A 24,344-nucleotide genomic window follows, 5' to 3' on the forward strand; every position below is an offset into this window, starting at 1 on the left:
ACCTGCAGTGAGGGGATCTCATGGTTTTCTTATTTTGTTGGTATGATTTGGGTCCACTTGTCCCATTAGAAGGAGAGGTCACTGTATATACATTTTCTTTATTCTTTGATATCCTGATGGGATACCAATGATTCAGTGTGCTACACTGGAAAAATGTAAGATCTATCTTACTTTACTGCGAGGCTTACTGTAAGGTAGTGTGCACGGGGCGTCATATTAATATGCATTACTGCATGTATTATAAATGTTAAGAGCGATATTTGAAACATTCAAACACATAGGCTACAGTGCATGCATGATAATGAGGATTTGTTATTTTTATAAACTTACTTTCATTTTCAAATTTGACTGTGAGATGTTTCATAGACTACTGAGTGATACTTTTACTAACATCTTCATACAATACAAACGCAATGAAATTCAGAGCAACACTTTACTACTTGTTAAAAAGGATATAAATAATATATATATATATATATATATATATATATATATATATATATATATATATATATATGTATATATATGTATATATAGATATATACCATAAATAAAGGGAAAAATAAATCAAGCTAAACAAAACTAAATGTGCACACCATCCCTGCATCTATGATTTTGCACTGTTCCCATCAGGAATAATTAAAAACAATTTAAAGTGTTTAATTCTTTAGTAGCCGTGGGGCAGAAACTGTTCTTTAGTCAGTTTCTCCTCTATTTTTCTTTTTTCTTTTTTTGACTTGTATGGCAGTAATTCAAACAGATTATAATTTGTACATGACGAGTCACTGAAATTTTGGGGAGTTTTTGGACCAGGACTACGATGACACAGTAGCTCATTATGACTGATCATAATCCACTGGTTATTGTCATGCATGAAGTACAGGTAGGAAGGGGTGTGTATTGTTGTCATCAGTTGGCGGTGTTGCACAAACTAATAACCAGTGTTGGGAAGGTTACTTTTAAAATGTATTCCATTACAGAATACAGAATACATGCCCCAAAATGTATTCTGTAACGTATTCCGTTACGTTACTCAATGACAGTAACGTATCCTGAATACTTTGGATTACTTAATATATTATCATGCTTTTTACAACAACGTGAATGTACTATTGCTGTGTGATTTATTACTATTACTGAAGGTCCGCGACTCCGAACTGTAGTAAAGGGACCTCTGGCTAATACGTCGGGGTCCCTGTCGGCTCGTAGCCGAAAACTAGCTTTACTTTGTTGTGTGGGTCAACTTTTCTTGCGAGAGACAGAGAGAGGCGTTGAAAGACTGCTCCAACGGAACTTATTGTTTTCGGAGGAAAACACGAACACGGTGTACAGTCGAGTCTTAATAGCTTACTTACAACTGGGCTCGTCAGGCACTCTTCTTGGCTGCAGTGGTTATTATTATATTTACATGCTTCCAGCTCCCGTTTTTCCTCGACGACAACTCGTACCTTTCCACTCGCCTTTTTCTCCCTCCTCGCGCTCACAGACCCATAACGTGTATGGCAGTCCATTCTCCCTGCAACACGGACTACACTGCCCATGATGCAACATTCTTTAGAGCTATGCTTGTAGCATTCTGCCTGTTAGCTTAGCACAACAACAACAACAAAAAGGCGCTCTCTCACCAGTCAGGAAACACACAGTCGCAGAGAGAGAGAGAGAGCGTCGCCCTGTAACCATGGCAACCGTAACGCTGCCGCCTGGAACAACAGAACGTAGCTGTCAAACAAAACCCAAACAGTCCTGACCCGCGACAATATGAAACAGGAAAGTACCGCAGTGTAATCCATTAATTTCAACAAAGTAACTGTATTCTGAATACCACCTTTTTAAACGGTAACTGTAACGGAATACAGTTACTCATATTCTGTATTTTAAATACGTAACGGCGGTATATGTATTCCGTTACTCCCCAACACTGCTAATAACAGTAAAAACCAATTACAAGTCATGAAGGCTCACAAACTGTCACGTGTAGCACAAACTGATCTCAGTTGCTCTAGCTCAGGGGTGTCAAACTCAAATACACAGTGGGCCGAAATTTAAAACTGGAACAAAGTCGCGGGCTAACGTTAATATTTATTGAAAAAAAAAATCTTCCTCCAGATATAAGAATGAATCTTTTCTTATGGACTCAAATAAGTTTTGCTGGAAAACTGAATATGGAACAAGCAAAGCTTAATACTAAACAATATATATATTAGCTGTATAATACTAGTAGGCCAGCTCTAATAGTAATTTGGTATGGCTTCGCGGGCCAAATGTAATTAGGCTGCGGGCCAAATTTGGCCCGCGGGCCAGAGTTTGACACCTATGCTCTAGCTGAAGTAGTGATCTTTGTGACAGACAACGCCATCACGTTAGCTCGTCGGTCCTTTGGCCAGATGAGCTAAAAATGTATGAGGCTACAGTTTTAAACAAAGACTGTAAAAACATGGATGTAGCTCCTGAAGCCAATGCAGAAGTGCCAAAAAATTCACATTCTGTCTGAAGGCCACCAGATGGCGATAGTGGAAGGTTTCCGATCCTGTAAAAAATCTATAGGAAAACTGCTTTCCATCTCGGCCTCTGTTAACACCTACCTTCTGAGTTTATGGGCTCAGTCACTTGCTTTGGGTCACACTGAATAAAAGGTGAATTCAGTTTTGTAAATCTTGGTAACTAACCGCATGCTCATTGGCTAACAAACCATTAGCCAATGAGTTTGCTGTTTCACAGTCAAACCCGCCCTTCCTCCTTATACCCATTTTTTGCAACCAAACTGCAGACAGTAGAAAAAGTAGCTTCGAAACAGAACTTCAGAAACCAAATGGGTGGCATCACCCATACATCTATACAGCATGGTTTTGAATGTTTCATAGATACAGCAGGACAGTCGTGCTTATGTGTTGCATGCAATTGCATGGACACTAAAAACAAAAACCTATCGCAGATGAAAACTTCTAAATGTATTGTCCAGTTGTTTTGAAGTACTGTTTCAGTTTTACAACACAGTGAGAATACCCAGACTTTCAGTCTAACAGCTGCGTACAAGAAGGGAATCATATGGTGTTTGCTTCTTAATTGCAAAATCTGAAACCAACCAGAGCCCCAGCAGATTTTGGGCTGCCATGTCAGACAGCATTCCACTTTTCCATCAACACCAAATGAGGGAATATCTTCTGAGAAATGGCATCTCATCCATCCAGCAGAGCTCTTATAGCCAGTGTTAAGGTTTGCATAAGGTGGCACTTATATCTGTTTTTGTTTTTGATGTTATTATCAACCGTAGATATTACGGCATTAAGAATCTAACACAAGCTGACAATATAGCACGTACTGACGAGACATAGCAAAAACATTAATAATCAGCTAAAAATAAAATATATATAATCATTAAGGGTCAGAGTTTAAAGTTGTCCATGTAAAATGCTAATCCGTGGGTTTAACAGCATGTGCAACAAGAATCACCCTCCTCTTCAGATATTGATTGCCATGCAGACAGATATTGGAAATCATTTCTACACAAGCTTCTGGTATCAGATGTACACAACAGCTGCAAATAAGCTCAGTGAGTTATCAGACATGCCAACGGCTCTAACATGATCAGGAGAGCAAAGCTTTTCCACATTGAATGCTTTTTTAATTTTATTTTACTATTTCTATTTATTTGAACAAAGGTATTTTCCTTTACAACATTTTACATTTTACTTTACATTTTCACTTTTCAACTAAAAAGAAAAAGTGAGGTGCGCGATCGTACATCAGGAGCAAAGAAGAACCGATATACAGAATTTTTAAATGTACATGCACGTACAGCTGGCCTATGACTTTGTATAAGCCAGCGTAAAGTCAGGGGTCCATGCAGGCTGTGAAGGCATGTATGTGTGACCTTGGGAAACAAGTCTCACATTATTATGTGTTGAAAAGAGTCACCTTGTGTGAAAGCAATAGTAAAATAACTGCTGCCATATCTCTAGTAGATTTAGGGATTTGGGGTTGCAGGAATTTTTCTAAAATTATGAATGAACATGACAATTGTAACATTTTTAAAACATTCACATTACATGATTCACAGGACTCCAGATGGATTTTTATGCAGCAATAAGTGAGGAACTGCAGCAAAGAATCCACTTGACTAACATATCATACAACCAGATCCAGGCATCTCCATGTTATATACAAAGCATGTTTGTTGTGGAGGTGCTTATATTTACAGCCGTAGCTTAAAAAAAGCCCCTATTATTGATTCAAGCTTCTGACTAATTTCTAATTCATATAAATAGAATGAGCTGTGGAGCATTGTAACCTCTACCCGTCATTATTAAAATACTTGAAAATACAGGTTGTATTAAAAAAAAATCTGGGGTCACTGCAGCCTCTGCCATTGTTATGCTACATACAGGCAACCACATGAAGGCCCCCAGTGCCCTGTTTCTAACAGCACGCGTTTCAATCGTTAACAGTGAACACTTTGAAATTGAATTATTCTTTTTGATACACCCTGTATAAAATTTCAATTGTACAGTGTAACTTTTTTAGTTTCATGGATTTTTTTTTTTATCTTTCATCGTCATGATACAGATTAAGCGTGGTTACCTACACATTACACCTACATGAAGCTCCTGGCGCTTAGTTTTTGTGCTGATGTTAATGCCAGGAGAGGTTTGGATCGCTGCAGTTACTGAGCAAGCAGAGCGCTGGTAAGTTGTATGTGTGTGTTTGCTAAACACTTCCACTTTGGAGTAATACCAACTTAGCCACTGTGAAATATCTACAACAGAAGAAACGGCTCACACTGACTTTTTTCAATGGTGCCATTCTTTTACAGAACCACGCTTGAACTCAGTGAGCTCTTTAGAACGACCCCTTCTTTCACACATGTTTGGAAAGGCAGACTACATGGCTGGGTGCCTGATTTTTATAAAGCTGTGGGAGTGAAAACACCTGAATTCAAAAATTATGAGTTGTGGCACAACACTTTTGTCCATATAGTTCATGTTTCCATGCCTGACAAAGGTTTAAGCAGCCGTTTGCTCATTTAAAAATGCTAGTGTTAAGTATTATTTAGTCCAGTTCTTTCTTCCAGCACTCATCTAGCAGCCAGTCAACATCCAGGTCCAAGTCCAGCTGACAGCAGGCGGCCATCAGTGAGTACTTTTCAAATAAAAGTGATTTTTACAGCACACGTGTGCAGCAGTGCTGAGGTTTGATTGCAACTTGGTAGCCTTTAAAAACTGAACAAATATGATTTGGTTTTAAGTAGCCTGCTATTACCCTCCAGCTGCAGTAAATCACTGTATGAAAATTTGACATTTCAGTCTCCAAATCCAGCAGTTTACTCTGTAAAAAACTTCATGCTGGAAGATTCAAGATTCAAGACTCTTTACTGTGATTATCCAAGCATAACAATATTAAACCAATATGTAGTAGTGAAAACAAATGGAAATGTAAATATACAGATTTAACACAATATAATAGATGCTGCACAACAAACCCCGACCTCAGAATCTGCAAATCAGAATAAATAAATAAAATAATATTGATTTCCAAACAATTAATCTAAAAAAATCTTTTCATATATGTCCTTGAAAAGGTTGAATACAAAATGAAACAGAACACCGCAAAAACAAAAGAATGAAACAAACAAAGGAAACAAAAACAGTAGAAATGTCTGAACCAGAAAACACTGATCTGTGTATTACAACAAGTTTGATTTTATAACTTAAACTTTGGTTCACTACATCTGCTCTTCAGTCTAAGAAATTAAAAAAAAAATGTTTGTGTGCTTTGGCACAAAGCGCTTGAGCAGTAACTGCACATTCGATTTCCAGCAGCACATCATATTATATATCCAGTGACAGATGGATGTTCCGATCAGTCCCCAAAAGCAGCTTAAATGAATTCAAGTTAAAGTACGAAACTTTTAACGCATCTCAAGAATTGATAATACGATGACCGAGCCTGACTCTTACTGCCACAGCGAACGATCTGATTGTTTAGTACATGAGAGATTTTAGTGTTGGTGATTTTGTTCAGAAACTAACTTAACTTTGTCATCAAGAATTATTAGTTTGATGGGCAGCCATGATGGTTTTTTTACACAAGGTTACTAAAAAACAAACAAAGAAAAGTTCATTTCAAGGCTTTCCAGAGTACTGGCTTTTCATTCTGCTTTAGATTTCCTGAGCTTTGAAGGACATTTTTTTTTACCAAGGCTATTTTATACATGTGATCCTTCTTTTAAAAAAAACAATTTAACAATCAAAAATAATCTAGCTGTAAGAAAAGAAAGGGGCTACCTATATTTAGCCAGTTTGCCTCACGTGATGACCTTTAGCCTAATTTCTTCATAGCTTGCAAAGCAGATGAAAAACTGAATGCAAACGTAAACACACTGCAGCATTATTGATTACTTTATACCATGTAATAAATTACTGTGTGCACCATGCTGAGCTCAGAGTATAGTTTTTGGGACCTGTGTCAGTCACATGCTGGTGTATTTGTGTTACACAGCATCACCTTCAAAATCATGCAGGCTAAACTGTAGACAGTAGCTCTCCAGCTGTTGTTGTTTTGCTAGTTTTGGGCTTGTTTGCCTTCTGTACCATGGCTCTGCCTGTTCCTTTTTAATTGCCTGTGACTTTTTGTTATGTCTGCAGAATGCAAACAATTGGAAATCTTTTTTTTCTCCCATGCATCTGCCCCTCTAAAGGTCTCTGCACGGCCCTGTTCTAAACCTTAGTGCAACTTTTTGCTTTTACTCAGTGATGTGGGGAGCCCAGCATCGAGCAGACTCTTGCTTCTGGTGTCAAGTGCCGATACTCGCCGGGGGGGTGACTCTGCACCTGGTGGACAAGACAGGTGGGGGAGCTTGGCTGGAGCGATACACCTGCAGGTGTCCTAAGGTGTGCTCAGCAAGGACAGAAATCTCCAGTGGAGCAGAAGGGCAAAAGCTGGCTTGATCTTGGTTTTCAGTATGACTACAGACCATGAAAGAAGGGCCTCGCAATCCTTCTGACTTTTTGGGTTTAAAGCAGGAGATGTCAGAAAACTTACCACAGGGATAACTGGCTTCTGGCAGCCAAGCGTTGTTTTTTTTTTACCTTGAGTGTCAGTGCTCCTATCACTCTGAAGTAGAATTCGCCAAAATTAATTTGCTATTACGTAGGTGGTTTGGGCTCGGCAGGAAGAGCATGTCCTCTACACTGAAAAAAATGCAATAGGGTGGTTGTTGAATTTGCATAGAATTACTTCATATATCCAGCATGACTAATTTAAATTTCACATCTAAACATATTTTTGTCTTTTAATTTTCACATATTCTTTAAGAATATTGATTCTTTTAGAACAAATCATGTTGAAAAGAAACAAGTTAGTCGTGTTTTATCCTCAAGCTCCGCCCCCTGGAAAGGAAAAATCGGCTGCACTGTCCGCCATTTTTGTCTCTCGCTTTGGAAAATCTACTACCATCTGGAGTTTTACACTTGAAGGTAAATAAGATTTTAAAGCTAACACACCAGTGAGAACGAGTGTAGACCCTTTATATATGTGGACTTTTACTGGGTGTTGTTATTTTACAGGTATGTGGGCTGTTTATCGAAAACCATGAAAGGCCAATGTTAGGCTCCAGTTAGCTAATGGTAACCGAAATTATGCGATAAGCAAATTAGTAATTAACATATATAATGTGAGTTAATATTGTTTCTATATTCTTTCAGTCTAAATTAACAGACTATTACAAACTTGCATCGGTGTCTGTAGTAAGTGGTGGTACCTGCAGTGTCTTAACCATTAAACAAGCTAATGTAGGGCTGGGATATGACTAGTTTGTTGAAACATGTCTGCTGCCAATGTGACTGCTCACACACGGTAACATTACCAGCACATAGCCACAGCCGCTATAAACATGCTGAAAGGTCAATCTAGCTTCTGTAGTCAGCAGCTGGAAGACTCAACACAGACCCAAGATTCAGTGTAACGGTTATCTAAATGTTGTGTGTCCTGTTTGTAAGCCCAGAAAAAGAAATTAAATAAAATGACGACCTTGAGCTTCAAGCTAATGTAAGCGTAATGCTATAGCATAAAGCAACTAATGCAATGATGAGGTTGTTAAATTAGTAAAAATACAGTAAATATATCCAACATGAATCATTTATATTTTTGGTCTAAACATAATTAAGTCTCACGCCTTTCACTTGTTTTAGAAGGATGTTCAGTCTTTTAAAACCAATCATATCAAAATAACAGAAAATAGTTATGTTTTCTGTTGAAACTCCACCCCCAGGGTGTGTTTTGCGAGGGAAAATTCACTGTGGCGGTCCGCCATTTTTTGTCTTCGCTTCGTTTACGTTTGGTGCTGAGCTTTACTTTGTCAAGGTAAACTGAAAACTACATGTTTGAGAGGAAACGAAGAGAACATCCATTAGATGGGGAAGTTTTTCTCATGAATTGCTGTTGAGCAACATAATGTAAAAAACAAGTCATTCCTTAAGTTAACTAACGATAATGCTAGCTTAAGCTGCGAGACAATATTATGTGCATTAGCTTTTTTTCAGTGTGTGCCCAGTCACATCCGCTTGTTTTTTCTCAGTGAATACAGACTAACAAACTCGTGTCCATTTAGTTAACTGGTTGTACCTAAAATGTTTTAGTTATACAGTTAAATAAGCTAGTTTGCCATGGGGTGGGCTCTGTGTGTGTTGGGGGGGGGGGGGGTGTCTTCACTAAAGTCGGTTTATTTAGGGCATGACACCTATGCAGTACTCATTAGGAGAGGAAGTGCATGACGTGGGGCTTTATTTCATGTTCTGGGGCAGTGAATGTAATCTACTGATAACATGTTAAAGACACACAAAAACCCAACAAATTATTTTAACTGATTTATAGAGAGACTGAGAGGAGGGCTTAAAGAGATAAAAAATAATGACAATATAAATATGTTAAATTTATTTTTTCTGTATCGATATATGGTGCTTATCCCTGCTGAAGGGCAGATTGGTGTTGCTTCAGAACAATTGTCTAGCGCTGTTATGTAGAGGTGTTACTGTTAAGGTTTTAATAACATTATTTTATTTACTAGTGAAGATTTGCATATCTTATCTCACATTCTGTAAGGTAAATTTTCTGGAAAGGTCAAATTAACTAATTTAACTAAGTATTAATGAAAGACCTTGATGTGTATATGACAATAATAGATGTCGTTTCTGGGTCATTTGGCAGAACTGCAAAATGGCCAGAAGGAGGCAACTGCTGTGGTTGCAAACAGGCTTTGGGTGGTTTGGAAGTAAGGGCAACTATGGAACTGCTCAGCAACATGGGACCCATAGCTAATAAATAGTAATATAACTTTGTGTGGATGTAACCTTGTGAGATTTGAGATTTTGACAGCATTTTTATGTGACAACTTCTCTTTTTAGATAAATGCAGAGTTTAAGCGCATTACCACCATGCCACTGCAGTCCAGATTACTCTCGCAGATAGATGTGCTATCTGACAAACTAATAAAGGTCTTCAAAAGGCGAGGAGGACAAATAGGAAGAAGACTTCAGAACATTCTGGAGCCCACGGCCCACGTAAGAAAAAAATTAATTTGTGTATACACTTTAGGGAAAATAATAATTTTAACAAAATGCTGCTTGTCACTCTATGCCAGGAGTATGTCGAAAATCACCTGGGATTTTCACAATTTACCATGGGTGCGTTTTTTTTCTTTTTCTTTTACCTGCATTTTTCTATGTGTGGAGTTGATAGTTGAACACCTCTGCTCTGACAGTATTCTGCTTCTTTGCATGGAGATTTCACTTCATTACCTTTTTAAGCATTCTGAGGACTCAAATCACATGCTGTAATGAATCCATTTTTGTTCACCTAATGTGTTAATGTTAACATTTTTTGGAATAGTGACACAGATTAAAATAAGATTTGGTATAATGTTCTTTGACCAGTGTTCTGTTTAATTAAATTTTGGAATTCTGCATTTTCTAGGCCACAGATGAAGCCATTATCCAACGATCTAATAAGGAAACAACCATGGGAATTTACATCATAAAGTCAAGAGATGCCAATGGCAGCCCTGAGGACATCGGGATAGTCCTTGAAGGCCAGAGAGTCTGGCAGGATTTGGATAACTATACCCTAGCAGCTGCAATGCTGTTTGGACTAATGTACACTTTGAACCTCACCTACCCACTGGAAAAGTATACCTTCGAGGTATTATAGAAACTGGTTATGGAGCTCAAAAGGAACAGCCTTTCAAAGAAGGCCCAGGTTTTCAGGACCAGACTGTACGATTGAACAGTTTTCCAGTTATGATGTGGGAACAACATGTTTACCTCTTCAAATATGTACCATCCTTTCTTTTAAGCCAGCACTGGTAAAGTTGCAGGACATAGTGAAACTTATTTTTCTGGCACTTTTCAACTTGGGGCCTTTATTACTGCAGTTTTCACTTTTCAAGCCATGACTCTTTTAAAAAAAAATTCAAACTTTGAATGTCCATTTTTCTCAATGGAAATGGTGCCTTGCACCAATTTCACCAGTTTGCAATTTTTTTCCCAAGGTGCACCACTACAAACAGATTGCATTGTCTAGTATTAGTGATTGTGATGTTTAGTGATAGAAGCAAGCCAATACTAATCAGTTTAGGTCTCTTGGTTGTGTGCCTGTGGGTTATAATGTTATTTTAAGTCTCTTCTTTGTGTCATTTTAATAATTACACCCCTGTTGCCATATTACCTTATGGCTCTTACATTTAAAAAACTATTTTTTACATAAGCGCGATGTCATAAGGCCCCACAATGTTGAATTCAGGTTACAGCAGATAACTTTGAGGAATGTTATGGAATGTTTTTCAAGAGATGCATTGTACAAATATGACTCATGTATATTTTGGAAGCCTGAATTGAAAGTCCATTGTTACAACTGTGTAGTATTTTCAAAAATACAGGTCATTGTTCAAAAATGTTTTGCTTATTTCTTTGATTGAAGAGAAAGTGTACAGTACATACAGTAAGATCAGCCTTAATTTAGTTTTATTTATTGAACACTCAATTATATACTATATTATATTATATATTATATATTAGAAATTTGTTATAAAATAAAATAAGCTTACCATAAAATAATCTTGTCAATATAACACATAGTAGTCCAATACAATTAACACAAAAAGTTCATGTCTGATAAACAAGTGGTTTCTATAAATATTTGACCGGAATGAAAAACATAACAACAACATAAAAAAGTCATGTTTGTGTTACCAGAAAAATGTGTGCAGGTATAACATAAAAAACTAAGGTTAACCAAACATAACTTAATTTCGTGCAACCGATTACAATAATTTTTTTACGTTTATACCACTGATTATTTTTTTCAGTGTAGTGGTTTGATCCTCTAGGTCCTCTAGTCCTGAGGTACATGTTTGTGTGAATGCTTGAAGTAAGAAAGCCCTTTGTCTGGATGAATAAAGGAGAAAAGCATTATGCAACCAGACCCAGTCCATTTAAAGTCCAGAGGACTTGCCAAAAAGTCCACCATGCAACAGAAGGTAAGATTCAACATGTTTCACAGTCACTGAACTCCTCATTAACCATGATGCTGGTCTTTTATATGAACATAAAAGAGAAATGAGACTGAACAGAATTAAATCATAGACTGTTTTTAATGTCCTAGCCTGATAATGCATGGATGTGAAAAGCAGTCAATAATACCCCAGTTTGTTCCATTAGACGTCACATAGGTCAGAAATGCTTCCTTCAGCATGTAGTAATAAAATAACATCTGTAGCATTTATGCATGACTGTAAAAATGCTCTCGACGTTTGGTTGCGTATGGTTTCAAACTGTATTGATTTCAGTGCAGAAAAGCCTGCGTCAACATCACTGACAACCATCAGCAAACCAGCGACCGCAAACCTACAAAACAAGCAGAGCTGGCAATAAATCGTCTGTTTTTCAGCGGCCACAGTGCTGTTGGTCGTTCATTTCTCCATTTCCATCTTTTTTTCTTTCTTTTTTTTCCTAACAAGGGAGGTTCGGGTGGGCATATCGTTAATAACGGAATAGTGATTCATCATTTAATTATGATTTGACAAATGCTCGCGCCTTCCCCATTCTCGGCATCCTCCTCCCTTTCAATTCTCCGCTCTGCCAAACTGTCACGCACTCCCCCCGTGGGATTAATTCGAGCTGTCTGTCTTTGTGAGGCTGCCGGCGCTCTCAGGGCGGCGGGTGCACGACACTGTCAATGAACAGAGAGCCTGACACTTCCAGGGAGCCGCACATAGACGCACGCTCCCTGCTCCCCTTGTTATTGTTTTCACCTTAACCCCTTCCTGCCTGATTCCATGCCTGTGTGTGTGTGTGTGTGTGTGTGTGTGTGTGTGTGTGTGTGTACCTTCCTCCACCTCCCCACCTCCTCTCTCTCTCCTGTCTCCTTTCTCCTGTCTTTTCCCCTAGCTTTCTGTGCCTCTGTCTCTCTTTTCCCCCGTCTATCTCCTCTCTCCTGTCTGTCGCTCTTCTTCTTCCTCCCTCCCTCCCTTCCACCCACTTAGTCTCTCACTCTCCCTCTCTCTCTCAACCCTTACAGAGAGAGGGACAGCACCATCAGGAGGAAATATCACACAAAGGAAACGTGAATGTAGCGCCAGTGGGAAGGAGATGTGAACGGAATAGTAAAAAGTCATCAGTCAATTAAAATATTTTTTACCTGCTTATAAAAGTTCAAATATAGATTGCGTATCTATTCTAGGACTTGTGCATGTGCAGGATGGACACACACAGACGCAAAAAACTCAGATCCATTTGGAGCCATATAAAGCTTCCTGGTGACAAGTGACGCTAATGGGTGGCCATTAAAAAAAGGCATGTTTGAGCTGAACTGGAGCACTTGTGTAGCCAAATCCAGCAGGCCTTAGCCCCAGCTGGAGAGATAAGGTTTAATACCAGTCACGGGGCCCGGTCTTATCTCCCCCACTGATAGAGAGAGAGAGGAAGAGAAGGGAGCGGGAAGGGAGGGCAGGCGAGGAGAGAAAACAAGAGGGACAAAAACAAGTGTCTTGCAGGGACCCTAGCTGGCTGGCTGCGTGAGTGCGTCCTCCTGCCGTTGGCATAGAAACTAATCCACGTTCACATTTAGCACCTGACTCGTTTTTTCTGTGGTTGTTTTCCCCACCTCTCTCTCTCTCTCTCTCTCACACTGTGGTGTGGTGCAGTAGGAGTTGGGGGAGGAGAGGGTATCTGTGCGCTTTCTCCCTCTCATAATGAGACCCGTAGGAAGGAAGGAAGGGAGGGCGACAGGGGAGAAGAGTTGAAGAGGGAGCCGAACAGCCTGGAAGGTTGTTCGGCTGGCTGACACACTTGGCCTAAAGTATCCAGCTGTGTCTCTGTAGGACACAAATGTATTCACACATGCCTAGATCCTCACTTCTGCTGCTGATCTTCATTACACACCTGGACGACGATAGAGAGTATCAGGGAGGGTATTGACTGACCGGGCAAACCAGCTGCTGGGAGTCTTGTAGTGATGGGATTTCCGACTCTTTTTAGAGAACCGGCTCTTTCGGCTTGGCTCTGAACTGGCTCTTCAGGTTTTTTTGTTGCTTTAATTAATTTATTATTAACAATAATATAAAATTATGCACAAAAGGAATTACTAATGTAAAAAAAAAGTGGTTTTATTTATATATGTTTATATATAAATATATGTGGTTGCCCCTAGAGACAAAGCACGTACAAACTCCAAAACACATTTCTAGCGTTAACTGAACTTCCAAAACAGAGCTACCTAGATCACTTAAATTACACAATTGAAAGCATATGTTTATTGCTTGTGTATTTATACACAAGCACTCATATATATTCAAATAATTAAAAGAAAAATGTTCATTTACCTGTTACTATCACACACCAAATCCGGTCGTTGGTACTTGCTGGCTTGTGTAGCCTCTAGGTAACAAAAGCTCAACACTGCACCTAGCATTCTGGAGCACTTCTGTTGTCTTTTGGACGTGTTTTGAAGTTTGTACGTGCTTTGTCTCTTGGGGCCACCGTAAATATACTTTTATTTATTCACTCCACATAAAATGTAATAAATAAATCATATAATACAAAAACCAACTAGTCACAGTTCAACTTTTAACTATTTAAATGTTCAGTTTTTTCCTTTTAAACAAATTTAAAATGAAACAACACAAAACACTGCAAACCACAACACAATTAAATATAAATTAAAATATGAAAACAAAAAGAAGATGCATATTCTCTGTCATATGGGCCTGCATGAATAAACTTTCTGAATCCTTTATCATCCGCAACTGAAAATAGTTGTGGATGATTACTATACCTTTCTAATGTGACGTTGTTGTCCCTGGCTCTCTCTCTCTCCCTCCCACTCTGTTCCTACGCTACTGCATGTGTAACTACCGCCCTCCTCCCTCTGCCCAGCGCAAAGCACAAGGCTCACATGCGGAGTGAAGCGGAAAAAAAGTGCGAGAGAGAGGGTGAGAGAAAGAAAAGAAAAAAAACCCCACGGCTCGCGATAAGGAGCCGGCTCGCGTCGTTCACGTCAAAGATCCGGCTCTAAGAGCCGCTTCGTTTGCGACACATCACTAGAGTCTTGAATGTGTTTGGACGGGTGTTTAAATGTCTCCCATTTTTTTATTACAGCGCACAGTGGGTGTTGTTGTCTAGCAGTCCACACATTACACTCAAGTTAACTTTTCCACTACTGTAAAGAAATAAACAGTTTGTTTTGTTGTGGTCCTCAGAGGGCTTCAGATGGAATTTTTTTTAGTAGCCTAAGTTCATGTGATTTGTTTAGAACCTTAAAAATGTGCAACATGTTGTCATCTCATATCATCAGATACTACTGTCAGGAATACACTTTGTGGAGAAATATCTACAAGGTATGTTTTGAAATGGTGTTTTGAGATGCAGTACAGGGAGCCGAAAAGGTAAATCTGTTCTTTTAATCAACTCTGTATTAGATGTCAATAACACAGAACTATAGAACCAGCAGCAATCCCCAGGCCACCTCGACTAGCTAAAGAAATTTTGTATTCCTTGACTGATTGGCGAGCGGTTGTCCCAAAGAGGGTGCTAAACCAAAAACCTCCTTGATATTGCTTTGGTTGTTGACTTCTCTGGAAGCACTTGCTACCTAACTGAGTGGTATTTTATAAATGCTTAGCGAGCAGTTAGCGAGTTAGCAACAATCTGCTAGCAGCCAAAGCAATAGCAAAGAGGTTTTGAGTGCAACAATGTATCCCTCTTTGCAATCACTTAACAACAGCAAGCAACACATGCTGAAGGTGAGACAGGAAATGTGTTAACTTTCCAATAAGTTCCAAGAAGGGTTAAGCATTTTTGCATAAAATTTGATGCAAATTACAGGAGAAAGTGACATAAAAGGAAATACAATTATAAAGTTCAATGCCTCAAGCCATAAAAAAAAAACACCAAAAAAACCCCCAACAACCTGGTTTTAATTTTAATCCGATAATTTGCTAGTAACCTTGGGCTTGGGGGCGGAGGGGTGTTGCTAACTGGTCTCTAGGCTTGCGTGACTGGGGCTTAGCAATCAATTTCACAGCAAATGACAGAAACCACTTCCAACTAGGGATGGGAATTTATCAGAATTTAGCGATAGGCTGGGGTCGGCATTTGCTCAACTTTAACATAATTTAGGGTTTTTGCCTAGTTTAGGTTAGCATGCTGTCTGTGCAGCTGCTTGCAAAGAGCTAGAGTTGTGTTAGCATTATAATGCAGTTGTTTCTCTCCTGGATGCAGTTTGCACTTTACCATCCCACTCTGGTCCTTTTGTGCAATAAAAAAAAAAGTGATGTCGATATTCATGCTGCAGACTGCCATTATTTTGCTCATCTGGTACATGAACTGAAGTCACCTGATTGTAGTCCAAGTGCAAGTGCAATAGACAAGCGGGACTGGCAGGAAAGGAGACTAAGATGTTAAAACAGCAGTATTTAGCAGAGTCAGAATGAGTACAGGTTAAGATGTTTGGAGGAACACCTAGAAACTACAAAGGGAATTGAGGTGAACGTTTTGTGTTAATGAAACTAAAAGCTAATGACACTCATCTTTTCAAATTCAACACACTGCATTTTGCTCAGTTCATTTTTTGGCACAGGCAAAGTTCTAGAAACCAGCAGAAACAGAGACATCTTCTCTTTTAGTTATCTCGCTTTTATTCTTATTCAGCTCAACAGTGTGAGGGGATGATATGGTTGCATTGTAGAAGCTGTGGCTTATGCCTCTTCCATCAACTACAGACATGGAACAACCAATGTCTTTTTTTAACTGCACAGCAAGATTTTCTTTTCAAATGCATTGTGTTCTGCTACAATCAAAGCCAGCTCATGTGACACCACTTAAGGTAGCTTGTCAGATTTTGTAAAGCTCTGGAATAGAGATTTAACAAAGTCAGTGCCCATTTTATGCCACTTATCAGGGCCTGGGTCACTGTGGCAGCAGTCTGAGCCGAGATGGCCCAAATAGCCGCTCCCCAGCTTCCTACTTGAAGCACTTTGAGGTACTCCCCAAGTCAAGAGACATAATTTCTCCAGTGTGTTGAGGGGCTTCCCTGCAGTCCCCTCCCTGATGGACATACTCCAGACACGTCTGCATCTCAACAGCATCTCTGTTGGCTCAGTTGGTTGTGAAGGTTTAGCGGCTCAACTCCGATCCACTTTTGAATAACTTCCATTTCATTAAGGAATAGCCCAGACACCCAACAGAGGAAGATTATTTCTGTCATTTGTATCTGGATCTCATTATTTCTACAGTCTGTACTAATGAAGGACAACAACATAGAAGGATGGGTAAATCAACAGCCTTACTTTGACGCTCAGCTTTCCCTGAGCACACCCTCTGCACCAATCCATCCATCAGTCTCCCGCTCCTTTCTTCTCTCAGTTGTGAACAAGAGCCTGAGACACTTGGACTCCTAGACTTGGGCCAGCAGCTCACTCCCAGAACTCCAGGCTAGATGGTCTCATTGTCATGCACCTGGTGGATAGAGGGTTTTGACACAGGATGGGAGCACAGTATCTATTTTCGGTAAGAGTACGTGGTTTTTAGATTTTACCTTTAAAAGGCTCATCTGAATCGCAATTAGCCTGACCCTCACCCAGAACCAGTTGGGAGCCTTGGGAGTTCCTACAAGAGCTAGCTACCCTGGGCAGTATAGTACCAGGGCTCACTGGAAGAAAACTGCTTGACCAAGATAATGTGGCGGGAACTCCTTCAAAGGTAAATATAATCTCAGCGGATTATGGTTTCAAGATGTTTCTACACATAATCTTCAGACTGGCCTGGATAATCAGCTCTTAGTGTGAAGTTGGCCTCTCTGCCATGTCAGATGATTTCAGGGAATTTTTCTGAGGTCAGCAAATCTGTTTGAGTTAGACAAATTTAACAAATGGGAATGTAGTCTGTATTTACTGGAGGATGCTAAAGACATGTTAACTTTTCTACATTAGCAGGCTGACAAGTTCAGACCCTGTGAGGGTGATGACACTAGAAAACATTTTGCTTACACTTTGTGTATGCCACTAGAGGTTGCTAAACTTTAAAATACCAGCATGTTGTTACTTGGAGAGGACAGTACAGATATCACATGGGTGAGTTAGCGGGGCGAGGTCCCTCTAATATTTGATTGAAAGTATTTAGGCATTTTGTAAATACAGCTCAAATCAGTAAAGTCGAACATCTAGAGCTGCGTAAATTCATAAAGTGGCGAGTGTTACGCTAAGCGTTACTTAATATTAAAGTTACGCTTTCTAATTCCTATTTTTCTTTCTCTTTGACTAAAAGCACGTTCCTCAGCCTGAGAGATTTTTTAAAAACAGCTTCAGAACCAAGGACATAAAAGGACACTCTACCAGTAGACTTAAGACAATCTTTTATTACCAGGCTTTACCTCAAGTTGTTTATTGTAAATGCAAATATAATCAAATACACAGCTGAGCTCCTTTAACACAAAAAAAAGAAGAGTTTATCACATCTGATATCAATGTGATTTTTTTCATGCTACACTTTTAAGCAATAAAAATGCAGGAATGTAACACAAACACGAACACAAATTAAAACGTATATATGCAAACTGACATTTAACTTTCTTTAAATTTGTCAGGTTTGATAAAGGTGCAGCCCATGCAGAGCAGACAGGTCTCAGGGCAAGAAAAGGACACATGACATGGTTGACTCATTCAACAGACAGTTACCTGCTTTGTTCTCACCTGAACCCAAATGGAAATGACTCAGACTTTGCACTAGAGAGGGGCAGGGTAAAATCAGTTCAAATGCTGATTTACCTCAGTTGAATATTTCCATTCTTACAAACAGGTCTTTCTGAGCAATGTCTAGAAAAGTTTAGGGTTGCAGTGCAGGTACATCAACGCTGTGTTTTCAACTGTTCTACTCTGATTTTCAGGTGTAAATCACACCTGCTGCAGAAGTAGGATTTATATGCTGCTGACATTAAGTAATACACCAAACCCCAATCACCAGTTTAATATTTCTGAGTAAAATATTCTCTGAAAATGTCTGGTAGAATTGAAAAGAATCGAAATGAGCCTTTCTAAATCAATTAATGTAACAGAACTAGTACGTAACTGTCATTCAGCACTCTCTTAATGATTTTTTGATGGTCCATCATGAAGACGTACTAAGACGTTGCTAAGCTGAAATATGGTGCAAAGACACCCACTAGTCAACAAAATGCTCACATGAAAACATTTATTTCATGTTGCACGTGCTGCAAAACCTACACAAACAATCCACACCGCCACAGTCTGACGCTTCTTAGTAAGATGTTTATTTTCTTTCTTTTTTCTTTTTTTTTTCAGCTCTAACGTCATTCTCCCATTCCCCACCCCACCCCCAACCACAAATGATGCACTCCCCCGTCTCTCACTCTCTTATTGTGACATCAGTCAATGAGCTGGAAGAAGGAAGCGATGCAAAGAGGCTGCTGGAGCGCCATCTCGCTTCCATCCCCTACTCTACCTCTCTTTCATTTGTATCTGTGTGTGTGTGTGTGTGTGTTCTGGTGTGTGTGTGTGTGTCTGCTTGTTCACGCGTGTGCGTGCACTCTTGTACACTCGCACAATAGTCTCTTAAGGCTTTTGGAGGATGCTGTATGAGAGCGTGAGGTGCTTTCCCGTGGCTGTCCTTCAATTCCCCACTTACCTCTCAGAAGAGCTCTCTGCTTCTGCACTGCCCATGTCACAGCCATTGTCCCTAATTAGGGATTCAGGACCCAAGCCCATTCAATTAATGTGCAGCAACAAAGCGCCACAGACTCACCCCACTCTTCACCCTTTCACCCCCTCCCCGTAGCCCTGAAAAGACCTTTCTAACCTCGTCTGCAGTAGCGCCATTAGATGGACTGAGGTAAGAGGAATTAGTTAGGAAAGGAATTAGTGTTGAGAGCAAGGGAATTATTTTTAGTAAATTGTAGTTATCAATCTGGAGCTAATTTGGCAAAAAGACTGTAGTTGCAAGATGCTGAAAATAAACAGCCCGACACACGTGTATTTAAACCTGAAGAGAACACTGAAGTCAATACTGCGACTTCATAATGCAGCCAGTTCTGAGTGAGACAACCCAAAGCAACCATGTTAAAAATGCTTAAAGACAAATGGTCTCAGGCTCATTCAGTTCAAGTGCATGGACTGATAGTGAAAATGCGGACAGGGTGATGAAAATGACAAACTATCTGCAACTACAGTTTCATCATCATTCACCTTCCAGCAAAGTACTTAACCCCCATCTGCTTTGACGGAGCAGCTCATTGACAGACTGTCGTCCTGTTTACGGGGCCGTCGCACTGTGGCTAGCTTTAAAATTACGAGGACAACTAAACCGACAAAGGAGCACAAGAAAAGTTTTCCTGGAGCCTATTTAGGAAAGTATTATTGTTATATTGTTACTAGTGTTTGTAGCAGCAAGAGGTCCAAAAATGTAGTAAACTATTAATTTAACATTATCCCGCCCATCTTAGTGAAATAAGTCCATGTATCAGGTGAGTTTTTACCAAATCACTGTTTTTTTACACTCTAATAATCTTTCTATGGCTGAATACTAGCACTAGCTATTCTAGTGCCTCTGTGGGGCTGTACTTTGGCACAATGGTACTAAACATCAACTTTTATAATTAGCTCAAAGATTGATGAAAATGTTATTGGTTTTGCAAACATCTGCTCACAAAAAAGATTTGTGATTAAAACCCAACACACGTAATTAAAAATGTACAGACAGCCTGCCCAGTGTGTGTATGTACATTGTGTTACTGCTGGACTCTGGATGTTTGTTGTGGTTGGTCAGCTATGCCCTCACTTGCGCATCTTCACTGTTGTGCGTGTTTCCAAACTGAAAACACACAAAAAAAAAGACTGTTGTCATTTTTCCCTGATACAGTGAATAAAAAGACCACATACAGTAAGAAACAAGACAGCTTATGAAACTACTTGCTGTCGCTTTGAAAGAAAAACACTGTCCCATTGTTTTTTGATGTATGATTTTAGCAGCAAATATGACATTACAAATTGTCATATTTTCCAATTTGTAATGCCCCAATTGGGTTTTGGACCACAGACAGGACTTAACAGTAGCTGAGCTCTTTGACTAGAGAGCAGTGTTGTTGTAATACATGCTGAATGTGCAATTTACCCCTACCATGGCTTTTGAACCATATGCTAACCAAACCAACCTTCATCCCTTTGTGGTGATGCATTGCCCACATTTATATTTGTGCAGGCTATGTCGACGGGACATGTAGTTACATTCTTAGAGAGGTGCATGTCGGGTTACAGCGTAGACTACGGTGTAGGATTTCAGATGTGTTTTCAGTTAAAATGTGCCTACAGGGTAGATGTAGCACAGATCTAAATCCCCAGTGTGCCAGAGGACAAAGTATCCATGATTTCCCAAAAAACTTTGTCTCATCAGTTCACAGGAGCTGTCCAAACCTTTATCCCATGTTTGTTTTTGTAACGTATGGATGCATTGACAAATTGCATTAACAGACAGGGGTTCTGTTCCTGAGTCTTTGCAGGAATTTTCATTATTAGTGAAAGTGGTTTAAGAGGATGAAGTTCTTTCTTCTGGGAGGAGTTGCTGGTTTTTTATTGTTTGTTTGTTTTTATGCTACACTACACATAGAAAAAAGGCTAAAGGGGTATTGAGTGCATTAAAATGTGTTGCCAATGAGTTCTTACCAACCTTCAGTATGCAACTAATGGGGAGTGCAAGTGTGTTGTCTTTGGACAATTTTGCACCAAATCTTATGGTCATCCATCCATCAGTTTCTTCTAAACATAAAATTGTTAAGCACTTGATCGTATGAGAGGAAAAGCTGGGGCGATTACCATATTTATTAAACTCTCGCAATTCATCCAAGAGTACTCAGCGATCTCCCAAAAAGAAAGGAAATCCCCCACCAGGATAAAAAAGATGTAACGGGTATAACAGTACATGTAGTAAACCAAGGCCCTAAAAACTCTATGCTTGATCTAACCAAACATGTATACATCTGTGGCCACAGTGTCCCTGAGTCTGTGTGGACACCTCCAGCAGTGTGATACTGATCTTTCTTCTGTGTGAAATGATTCAATTACTTACACTCACCCAGACAGGAAATTAGGGATTTTATGTATGAAGTGTTTTGCAGGGGTAGAGGTGTGAAAAGGCTTCTTAATGAAGCGGATTTGCCTGGGTTCATAAAGAAGATATCTAAGGAATGGGAGAAATACTGCTTCCTGAACCATAGACCCTCAGGCAACATGTAAAAACACATACAAATAATTGCACCGAAAACAGGCAGACGAATATCTCAGGCATATAAACATGAATGCATTATGCTCTGGTTTGCAGTGGAGCTGAGCAGAAACCTAGAGAATGGCTTTGTGTTTGACACCATTTTTTCCAGGGTTTGCCAGATATTGGAAGTGTGTGGAGAGCAAGACGGAGGAACACTGGAAATCTGATTGTTAACACATACATCATCATCTGCACTCTGGGCCAACCCATTCTCATCCAAGCACATTAAACGCTGCCTTTATGTCAGCTGCAAATGGCATCGCAGCTCATCGTGCCCTTCTGGAGTCTCAAGTCTGCAGCCTATGTTTTTAGGTGCTATTGTGACCAAACGGTGGAGAAACAGGCAAGCTGGGATAAACAATGGTTAACCTCAGAGTTAGCCTTATGATCTATGGGTCACCTGATCTACCCAGCAAGCTAAACCAGCAGCCACTATGATGTAAATTTAAGAAAGAACCATAGGTCCGCTGTTATATGTATTCAGGCTGAACTTTGATGGGAAAAATGTATAATATTCCTTTGTTTGACAATTTTATCTCTCATGAAAAAAAATGTGAAAATTCCCAGCATTTTTAGATGACACAAATTTTAAATCGCTCCAGCTAAGCCACTGGGAGGGGTTTGTATGTAACAGCAGTAACGCTGAAAGAAAATAAAGAATATAAAGATCCATTAAAGTCAGAGCGGCTGCTTCAAGGCTTTTCTGTAAGTTTCAACATCACATATGTATCTAAAACCTATTTTGCCTGATCCACACCTAAGACGCACATCTTTTGACAGAGTTTTGTTAGCTTCTAAGCAACTCATTTTGAAACGAAATAATAATTCAAACCTTCGTTGTTAGGTTATTTTTAGTTCCACTGGCACAAACAACAATGTCTGTCCTCCTCTGGTGTAGATCTTCATCGACTATTCAGCAACAGATTGCAAAACGTAGCTATTCTTTAAGGGCTAATAAGTGCTTTTCAGATTTCTCGTCCATAACATTTGAACAGTTCCAGCAGAAAATGAAATTATTTTATACTGTATGTCTGTAGTGGGGACAAAAATGGTGTACATAAAGATTTTGCAGTCATAAACTAGGGGATTGACTCAAACATAAAAATCACAGAGGAAAGTTCAAAATCAATATATTTACAGTGCTGCGAAAAACTATTTCTTGCGTTTTTTCACATTTGTCACACCTACACGTTTCATGGCTTCTGGGCGTGAACCACAACCATGTTTGATTTTATTCTAAATGCAACCGGATTTAAGCCTTTGAAATCTTACGTTTTTGTCTTCTTAATCTACAGAATATCTTCCCAAAAGTCATCAGTGTTTTGTGGGGAATGTGAGACGAGCTTTTGTTCTTTTTGGTCAGCAGTGGTTTTCTCCTTGAACTCTCCCATGGATGCCTTTTTGCTAGGTCTCTTTCTTTGTGTTGAATCATGAACTGTAAACTTAAATGAGATAAGTGACACATGCAGTTCTTTAGATGTTTTTCTGGGGTCTTTTGTGACCTCCTGGATGAGTGATTGAGTAATTCTAGTACGTCGGCCAGTCCTGGGAAGGTTCCCCACTGCTCCAAGTTTTCTCCATTTGTGGATAATGACCCTTACTGTGGTTCATTGAAGTCTCAGAGCCTTAGAAGTGGTTTTGTAACCTTTTACAGACAGATAGATGTCATTGACTTTGTTTCTCAGCTGTTTCTTTGAATTGCAGCCTGATATATTGCTTTTGAGATATTTTAGTCTGCTTCTCTTTGTCAAACAGCTTCTATTTAAGTGATTTCTTGAATCAACAGGTCTGGCAGTAATCAGACCTGGGCGGGGTTAGTGAAAATGGTAAATCACAGTTAATTCATGATTTAACAAGGGGGAGCAGTTACTTTTTCACACCGGATATGGTCGATTAGGATAATGTTTTCCCTAAACAATTGAAATAATTTAAAAACTACATGTTATATTTACTCGGGTTACCATCTTTTAATAATTTGTTTGATGATCTGAAATATGTAAGCGACAAATATGGAAAAAACTAAGAAATCAGGAAGGGCGCAAATATTTTTTCACGGCACTGTACCTGCACGTGATAACTAATTTACAACATCGGGCTTGTGGGTGTAACTCACATTCATGCTTTGGAGGCACACTTCATGCATGAGATGTCGGTTAGTGCACTAAACACTGCAGGCCAGGAGCATTAAATACTTACTGACGAGTATTTAATATTTAAAGGCAAACAGAAACACAAAAGTTATGTAAAAAAAAAAAAAAGCTGAAAAATAATGTTAGATGCTTAGATTTGATACTAGGTTCAAATTGTCAAAAAAATGTTTACTTTGAATACCAGATCTGAAATGTCCATTGGTGTACTGCAAGGTATAAAATATGAGAAAAACAACCTTTAACAAAAAGCGGTCTGCCTAATTTTGACAGTGAAATGCTGCAAATGAAACATGGCTGAACAATCACTGCAGCTGCTCAGCTTTTTTTTTTGTATTTCCACCACAACTAGTGGAGGGTAATAGCTCTCGTCTAAGTG

At 39.3% G+C, this 24,344-nt stretch overlaps 1 long non-coding RNA gene across 2 annotated transcripts; it reads left to right on the forward strand.

Annotated features, from left to right (window-relative positions):
- The first annotated feature begins 7,214 nt into the window (after positions 1-7,214).
- LOC143418995 (uncharacterized) lies at positions 7,215-11,354 on the forward strand. 2 transcript variants are annotated; one of them, XR_013098946.1, is made up of 3 exons: positions 7,215-7,472; positions 9,399-9,554; positions 9,967-11,354. It is a non-coding gene; the product is annotated as an uncharacterized LOC143418995 (long non-coding RNA). The 2 variants fall into 2 exon arrangements; XR_013098947.1 differs by lacking the exon at positions 7,215-7,472 and adding an exon at positions 9,635-9,677 and having other exon boundaries at positions 8,717-9,554.
- Positions 11,355-24,344: the final 12,990 nt, after the last annotated feature.

The sequence above is a fragment of the Maylandia zebra genome, linkage group LG6 (assembly GCF_041146795.1).
Source record: "Maylandia zebra isolate NMK-2024a linkage group LG6, Mzebra_GT3a, whole genome shotgun sequence".
NCBI lineage: Eukaryota > Metazoa > Chordata > Actinopteri > Cichliformes > Cichlidae > Maylandia > Maylandia zebra.